The 7,846-nt window shown below is 40.4% G+C and overlaps 1 long non-coding RNA gene across 1 annotated transcript; it reads right to left on the reverse strand.

Moving 5' to 3' along the window:
• Window positions 1-5,281: 5,281 nt before the first annotated feature.
• LOC144470970 (uncharacterized) lies at window positions 5,282-7,846 on the reverse strand. The gene is made up of 3 exons (XR_013494209.1): window positions 7,787-7,846; window positions 6,383-6,487; window positions 5,282-5,387 (listed from the first exon to the last, which is right to left on the reverse strand). It is a non-coding gene; the product is annotated as an uncharacterized LOC144470970 (long non-coding RNA).

Genomic DNA, 7,846 nt, shown 5'->3' on the forward strand with positions numbered 1-7,846 from the left:
AATTATTTCTTGATACAATACACCGAAGCTAATAGGTACGTAAAGCGTTAATTGCCATAGTCGTGTAGGGTATGTGAGAAAAACAATACAAATTTCGACAATCCACAGAAGCATGCAATTAACACAAGTTGCAAATCCGATTTCGCGACTGCGTGGTTTTGCTCGCATTCTGTTATCTCTCCCGCAAATCGGTCTTTGTTCGACGGAAGGTCGTCGCCGGTAGTTTCGAACAGAGGCGATGAATTTCCCTACTTAGAGAGTTAATTCTGGTCTGAAGGGACCGAATAAGAGGAAGCAACAGGTGAGAACTGTTAGTACCAAAATTGTGTGTACTTAAACACCGACGATTCAAAGTTTAACGAGTCCAATTTCACTGGCGTTCGAGCGGCAACCGGCGTTGGTTCTCCAGCGTCAGGTTCTACGAATTTTTTTTTCGAAAAGAATACACGCGCGAATATTAGCCATCGACGAGCATAATTAAATCTCTCTCGCGGGTGTTCGGGACTCTCGAGAGGTTCCCGGCCCGAAAGAAACCCGCGACCTGCACGTCTTCGGCCCGACATGGTCCGATGGAAACGAAAGCGAAAATTAGTTGGGAGACGAGCACGATAATTGCACAGGAGTGTGGCCATCGAAAAACCATGGAATGCTCGCTAAAGGGTGGAACGCGGACGCGCATTGTAAATTAATAGGACCTTAATGAAGCCCGTTTTATACCGGGCCGCGTGTACCTCGTTGGGAATTTTTATATGGACAACGATCCGTCGACTGGTTCGTTCTTCGTTGATTCTTCGTCGAGAGAGAGAGAGAGAGAGAGAGAGAGAGAGAAAAAGAAAGACGGAGAGAGAGAGGATTCTCTTGTGTGTAAAACGAACTGTCAACGCCACAGAAATGATTGTTAATTAGCGGTAAATTGTTTTTGCATCCGCGAGCTAAACAAACTGTTTTCCTTCGGTTACTTTTATCCTTGAAAGTTTCGCTCCGCAACCCTAGCCAACTGTCTCCAACTGCGTTTTGTGCCAGAAAAATTCGATTGAATATTCATTGTTTCCTGATAGTTACATGTTTCGGATGAATTGATTCTTAGTTGAGAATAATACGTTTGAAGAAGTCGCATAGATACCAATGCATATCTACCTTCTTTACGAGTGGGCGTTCATTGTTCGACGTCGTATGTATACGTTTTACAGAGCGAAATGGTCACCGATAGGGCGGAGGACAAATCACTTTCGTCGTTTCACGTTTAGTTAAATATGCAACTAATAAACGAAATTTTCTGTATATTCCTCTCAAATCAAATTAGAGGAAATGGACAAAAACTGCTGTCAGTTTTTAATTAATTATTGAATCAATAATAGATGCAACCCTACAAGTTTCTCCATAACATATAACTGAAAATTGTAAATATTTACTAATGTCAGGCTAAAATAATTCACAATTAAATTGTCAAAACTCGGTTTAGTGTAGTCCTTTAATGCCATCTTGGGCGACGTCAGCGAAATACTGTGTATATCGATTTTCGATGATATATTGTAAAATAGTTGCAAACATAGAGATTCTCTAATTTCTTCTGCATGTAGATGTCACACAACATATAAAGTATCACGCTCGAATCTTTTTAAAAATTCCGTAAAAATGTACAAAATACTCTTAGATATAATGATTTAGGTCTAGGATATCCATATATTCCAAATAAGTTGAAGCAATTTTATATTTGCAACTATATTTGCGAAAAAATTTCTTAGATAATGGAACAGGATGCCACGTCAGATTTGATGAAAGAACAATGTCGTGTACCAGTCAGAATTCCTCGAAAATACGATAACTTTCTATTCAAGTATTCTCTTGTACCTGCAGAAGTAACAAAGTTATTAGATGTGCCAGAATTATACGGTGCATCCTATAAATTCGCAGTCAGGAGTTTAAGGTACAAAAGACAGAAAAATGATTCTGCAATTTTGAAATGTCGGAATGAATTTTGCCCAGTCGTTTTACTGGATCGCAGTAAATGCAATGTCTACACAAAAGGACTCAGACGACGGAAGCAATACATTATCGGACAAACAGCGAGCTGGCTTAATCGCGTATCAGCAATTTTCGTCTACATCGAGCCAGACGCGGCCGGAAACCTTTTAATTTCTCTCGCGATGCTCAGATTAGCCCCGTCCTATCGGCCTGAAGGGTGAGAGCCATTGATTTGTCTCCCTCGCGCGGTCGGTGTCCGTTTCGAGCGACGATTTTGTTGATCGTCGTCTAGTGATATAGGGCAAACGAATTGTGATCGAAAAAAAAAAAACTGTAGAAGCGTCAATAATTTAATTGGTCGATTAAAATAATGTTAGTGAACCAGGGGGCAAAATCGGGTAAGAGACGTTGTATAAAATAGTAAACGAGAGCGAAGAAAAGAGAAAGAGAGGGAATGCAGAAGAAAGAAACAAACCAGGTCCAATTTTTATAAGGCGAAACGATGTCAATGTGGAAAACGAGGCGGAGCAGAGGGCGATGAGACAAAAGACACTAAAGCAAATATACATATTATTAAGGGTCGTCGACAGTCATCGCGGGGTGGGAGGGGCGACGAAGAAAAGAGTGGAGAGGAGAGGAGAGGATCGAGCGAAAGCGAGAATGAGTTGTTCCGTTCAGGTTTCCATTATCACACCGATTTACCAACTGTTGTGCACAGAACAAACGCAATGTGTCACGGGTGCTCCGAAATTTGCAGGCATCTTCCACGCTCTAACGAAGAATACGTAATTCAGTGTGACTTATAAAGAGGAATAGCGTGCGTCCGAATAAGAAAAAGTGTGCGCGCATACAATTAATTATATGTACGATTTTAATAACTGTTTCAAACTCGTTCCGACAAGTATCGATAAGAGAGTTTCGCACGGGTAACCCGAGGATCCTCCGAAAGGGGATTGGAAGAAAGAGAAGGAAGACGAACAGCAAAAGAATGAAATTTCTTTTTCGTTCTCTGCCGGTTTTCCTCCTTTTCGAGCGAGACGGAAATGGTTTCCCGCCGAGAGAGCCGCATACGCTTCTACATTTTTAATTAGAATAACTGTTGCTTCGGCTAGCCGCTGCGTAACTAATTACGGAGCCTGCTTTTCAAAGATTCGCGGAATATTTTTGATACGTTGAATTATATACGAGAGCACCAGGGGGGCTGGCCAGGTCGCTGCTGCTGCGCGCGTTTCAGGTAATCATTTCACATAATCATTATTATTCGACGTCACCCGTCGTGCTTCAGCGAGGAACGATAATCAGGCCTCGCCTGGGGACACCGGCGTTTGCTTCTACAGGATGATTAAAGGAGAATTTTTCTGAACGACGAGTCGGCCCGCGTTCCCGTTCTATGCCACCAGATGAAACAGCCTCGGTACAATCTTTGACTCGTTATTGACCAACCTCTATTAAGGAGCCGCGTAAATAATCATACCAGATTGAAAAGCCCGCGTTTGTTAGCAGGCTTTAACACTTGCGTTGAATATGTTCTGTCGAGGTCTACCAGTTTCCATTTAAACCATGCTGCTTGTGTTACAATCTGGATTTTCACAAAAACGAATTTCAACAAATCGAGCATCAGGTCCAGTTATAGTTTACAAGTTATATATATTATAATTTACTATTATAGTTTACAATTTGACGCAGCAATTTCTCTGATGAAGACTGTTGTATTTAAATTATGATTCTTTATATAATAATTACAGATTTGTAAAATAAGGCAATGTATTTTATATTTTTACTGCGAAGAATCTCCCGAATACCAAAATAAAGTTTCTTCGCAATTTAATTTCTACAAAATCGTCTATTTTATACTTGTTTTACACTATAATCCGTATTTATTAAAGAGAGACTAAAATGATACTATTTATAACTCGACCTAATGCAATCAGATTCAAGTCCACATGAAACGTTAAAAAATTCACAAAACAGAGTTGAAGGATAGCAAAAGCTAAGAATGGCATGCAGATTCCTTAAAAAACAAGGACATTGTTGAGCAAAGACCGGGAGGAACTTACTCCAGAATCTCGAAAAAAATCCTTTCGCAAGAAAAGTCTGAAACCAAGGTAAAATGTCCAATAAAATAGCAATTGACCAGAAATATTATTTCGAGAGTTTGAAGACCGTTTGATAATTGAAGGATCGAAGCTCGCTGGAACTGTTCCGCTGGTTTTGTGTCGAAAATCACGACATCAAGAGCGTTCAAAAAAAGTCCTAATTAATCATCTGGTATGTACAGAGAAAAAGAAAGAGTGGGGAAAAAAGAGGGAGAGAAAATTATATAAAAACAAAAACTTAAGACTAGTTTTACAGCACACGCGATCGAAGCGTTAATTACCGAAGAGAATGATAGATTTTCCAAAGGAGGACCCGTTTCCGTTTCTGCCTTGAATATCGATCCCCGGCGTTGGATCGAACTCGGGTTTCCCGTTGCTGCGCACTGTTCATCACCTTTCTTCGATAATTAAGACGGTTTCCCTCATGAGATTGCGCGCGTTAACTGATAACACGCGTCATTTAATCAAAATGTTATTATAATACTAGTAAGGTAAGAAAAGAGAGGAAGCGGGAGTAGAAGAGGGAGAGAGAGAAAAGAAGGTACGAATAAAGCCCGAAAGAAAGGTGAACCGAGAGAATGCAATGAAAGAGTGAAATGTGTGATCGAGCGAGCGCGGTTTTAAATATACACATCGACTGATTATCGTTAAGGATGGATCGCTGGAACGAAGATTAGCGACGAATTTTATTGTCGGACTTATAGAGGAAATATTTCTGATTAGGTGAAACGCCATTGTTTAATGCTCGTGCACGAAGTAGGAGCACTGCTAATTTTCGTTTAGCCGTCCATTCTGAGACTTACGCGAGCTTTTTGTCCACTTTCTTTCCCAAGGTTCTTTGTCCAGAAAGCTTTCTCGGACCACCCCCGTCTTCACACCGTGTTTCGATTTACGGTTAATCGATTTCTAGGATGCACAAACAACATATTTCTGTAATCACGTGCCACCGCAACCGAGTGTTGAGATGCGTCGACCGGAAGGAGGTGGAGTGTCTTCATCCTCTGAAAATTAAACAAGATCAATAAACAAATGCGTTCTGGTGTTTCGAGATGGAACAAGAGCGAACATGGAAGAATTATCTTTCAAAGGCTTACTGAAACTTGAATTGACTTTGAATAGGATATCGAGCCTTCTGCAACGACCCTGAGAAAAGAAAACGCAATAATTACTCTCGAGGCACTTTTCATATGAAACTAAAAAGACTTTGAAATCTAAAAGGATCACCCTTCAACCTGCCGATGACGATCACAATACTCTGTTACATGGACATCTCTCTTGGTATACGCAAAAACGGCGGAAGACGACGAAGAAAAAGCTGAAAAAGAGCTGAAAAAAATGGGAATCACTAGTGTGTACATACCAGGACCACAGGTTCGTTAATTTTACGGTAGGCGAATGAAGGAGAAAATAAATAAATAAATAAATAAATAAATAAAATAAACAGCGAGGCGCACGGGAATCAATTCCCTCGCCTCGCGATCTAGGTGAATATAGTTCAGTGGTCTTCGAACTATGTTCCGTCGCACCCCTGTGGTCAAAATTCCAAAGAGACTCTGAGTAAAATACTTTTCGATTATTTTTTGACCCTCGTACATTCCTTGGACTAAGACTAGTTTCTTTAAAATTTTGAATCAAAGATATCTACTTCGTTGATTTGGATCATGCAGTAAAAATGAGCGGAGGATTGTTTCTGCAACTGCTACCGAGGTATGTATAAGGGTTGACAATTGTTTTTCAAAGTTGAGGAAAGTTCGGCGAGCCGACAAAATTCGAAGACCACCGACATAGTTAAATCCGGCGTGTCTTGCTGCGCGCCTGACGGACCGTGACCGGTCCGGGCTGTTCGCGGGCCCGCGCGCCACAAACATTATGTTCGGGACGCGCAGGCAGGAAGTGTATAGTGTTTAATAACTCGCAGAAATCAGCCAAAGCAACTCTACCCTCAGCCCTTGTTATACGAGCCAGCAGTTGAACAATGATATCTGATTTTTATCGCCGAGGAGCAGTAAATAGCACAAGTAAAACCGTTTACTAAGTACATTTGTTATACACGCATATTGTTATCATTGCCACGTAAAAGCAATTATTAACTCCATAGCCTGGGCCATTGTTAGTTGAACGAGAGAGCCAGAGACTGTTTCTTGAAGTTGGGTTGCACCAGTTTAAAGCCCTGACACACATACACGACTCTTTTCACAAACAGTACTGACCGAAGTAATTCCACGTGATGCGCAACACTATCACGATTACATATACATACATCCCTAACTTTCCACCCCCGCAGTTTCGCGGGTCGCGTGCGCCTAATTCGACCGGCTCACCTGTCGGAAGATGTATTTAACCCTTTCGTTGAGGCAAAGCGTGCTAACGATGTGCCGGAGACATTAATCTTGGGACTCTTGAGCGGCGGAGGCCATTCTTCTTGCCTGAAAAATTCACGGGGATTATTTACTGTGCTCCACATCCCTCTGTTTTTGGTGGGTTCGATGATAAATCATTTTTTCGAAAGGAGCAATTTATGCACTGTTGCCTCTTTCCTCCTAATTAGCAGTTAAATTAATGTAGTCCGTGAAATCTATACTAAATGTTCGATTTTCGATTAATTTTCGATATTTAAATTATTAAAATTATCGTAAAGACAAGTCGTACTACAGTGCACCTGGACTTATTTTAAAGTTAGAAGGATCTACCTTCTCAAACTGTCGTTTATTTTCTCCTAATCTGCGTTTACATGATAGCAAGCTGAACTCTGAAGACTTTGATTTATTAAAAAATGCTACAAATTATAAGGTCTCTAAATCCATTGAAAAATTCTTTTTCATGAATAACACTATTATAGATTTGAAGACTGAAGTCTTCCCTTCATAACGAACCTTTGAAACTTGGTGTACGCTTTTTTTAATCATTTTACAGAACAAAAACGAAAAACAAGCCTATTGTAAAGGAAGCCACCATACATGTAAAACTTAGAAATGTGTTTATCAAAAAACGTACAGCAAAGTTTAGGGGGTCGTAAATAACAATTCGTAATATTTTTAAATGATAGCATGTCTCCAGTTTCCCATCTCCTCTATTATGCAAAAATATGTTACAAAAGTGAGAACAATCTTTAGAGAAAGTAGAAGCTTTAAACTTTAAAATGAATTTCAATATCACCAATTTATCAGTCTACAATCTAAGATTATTTCTTATCACGCTAGAGACTTAACAATGCCTGAAATGACAATTGAATCAAGTTTACAACAGTCCCAGCCAGATAGATAGGATTGCTTTTCACAGCGACAGGGTTAAACATTAGCAAGCGATCCCGATAACCTTTAAACCGAAGTATGAAATTACACTATGTCCTGGAAGACAGGGTTTTACCGAGACGATTACACAAATGGTGTAGAATCTACACCATAGTTGAATATACTAGCAGTGATCCCGGTTGTTCGCAGTTAGACAGAATATGGTAAAAGGATCGTTGTAGAAACTGCCGCACCATGGGTCCGTTTAATCGGGGATTCAAGAAGATTTCTATCTAACACAGTCTCCCCCATGGTGTTGCACAAGACTGCTCGGTTTCACAGATTGGGCATATAAGAGGTTTAACAGTGGTCGCTAATGAGCACGCCCCTAATTTCCGATTGGTAGAATAAGTGGTTTAATCGGATGTAATGACTCCCAATGTTCCCGGTTCACTGGATCCTGGCAGGTGATACAAGGTTTAGGAATTACTGTACTGTCTTTGCAGCTGGTGAGGTAACATTCTGGCTTTTATCATGATGTATTGCTTCCCTTCT

This window comes from Augochlora pura, chromosome 6 (genome assembly GCF_028453695.1).
Source record: "Augochlora pura isolate Apur16 chromosome 6, APUR_v2.2.1, whole genome shotgun sequence".
In the NCBI taxonomy this organism is placed as follows: Eukaryota; Metazoa; Arthropoda; class Insecta; order Hymenoptera; family Halictidae; genus Augochlora; species Augochlora pura.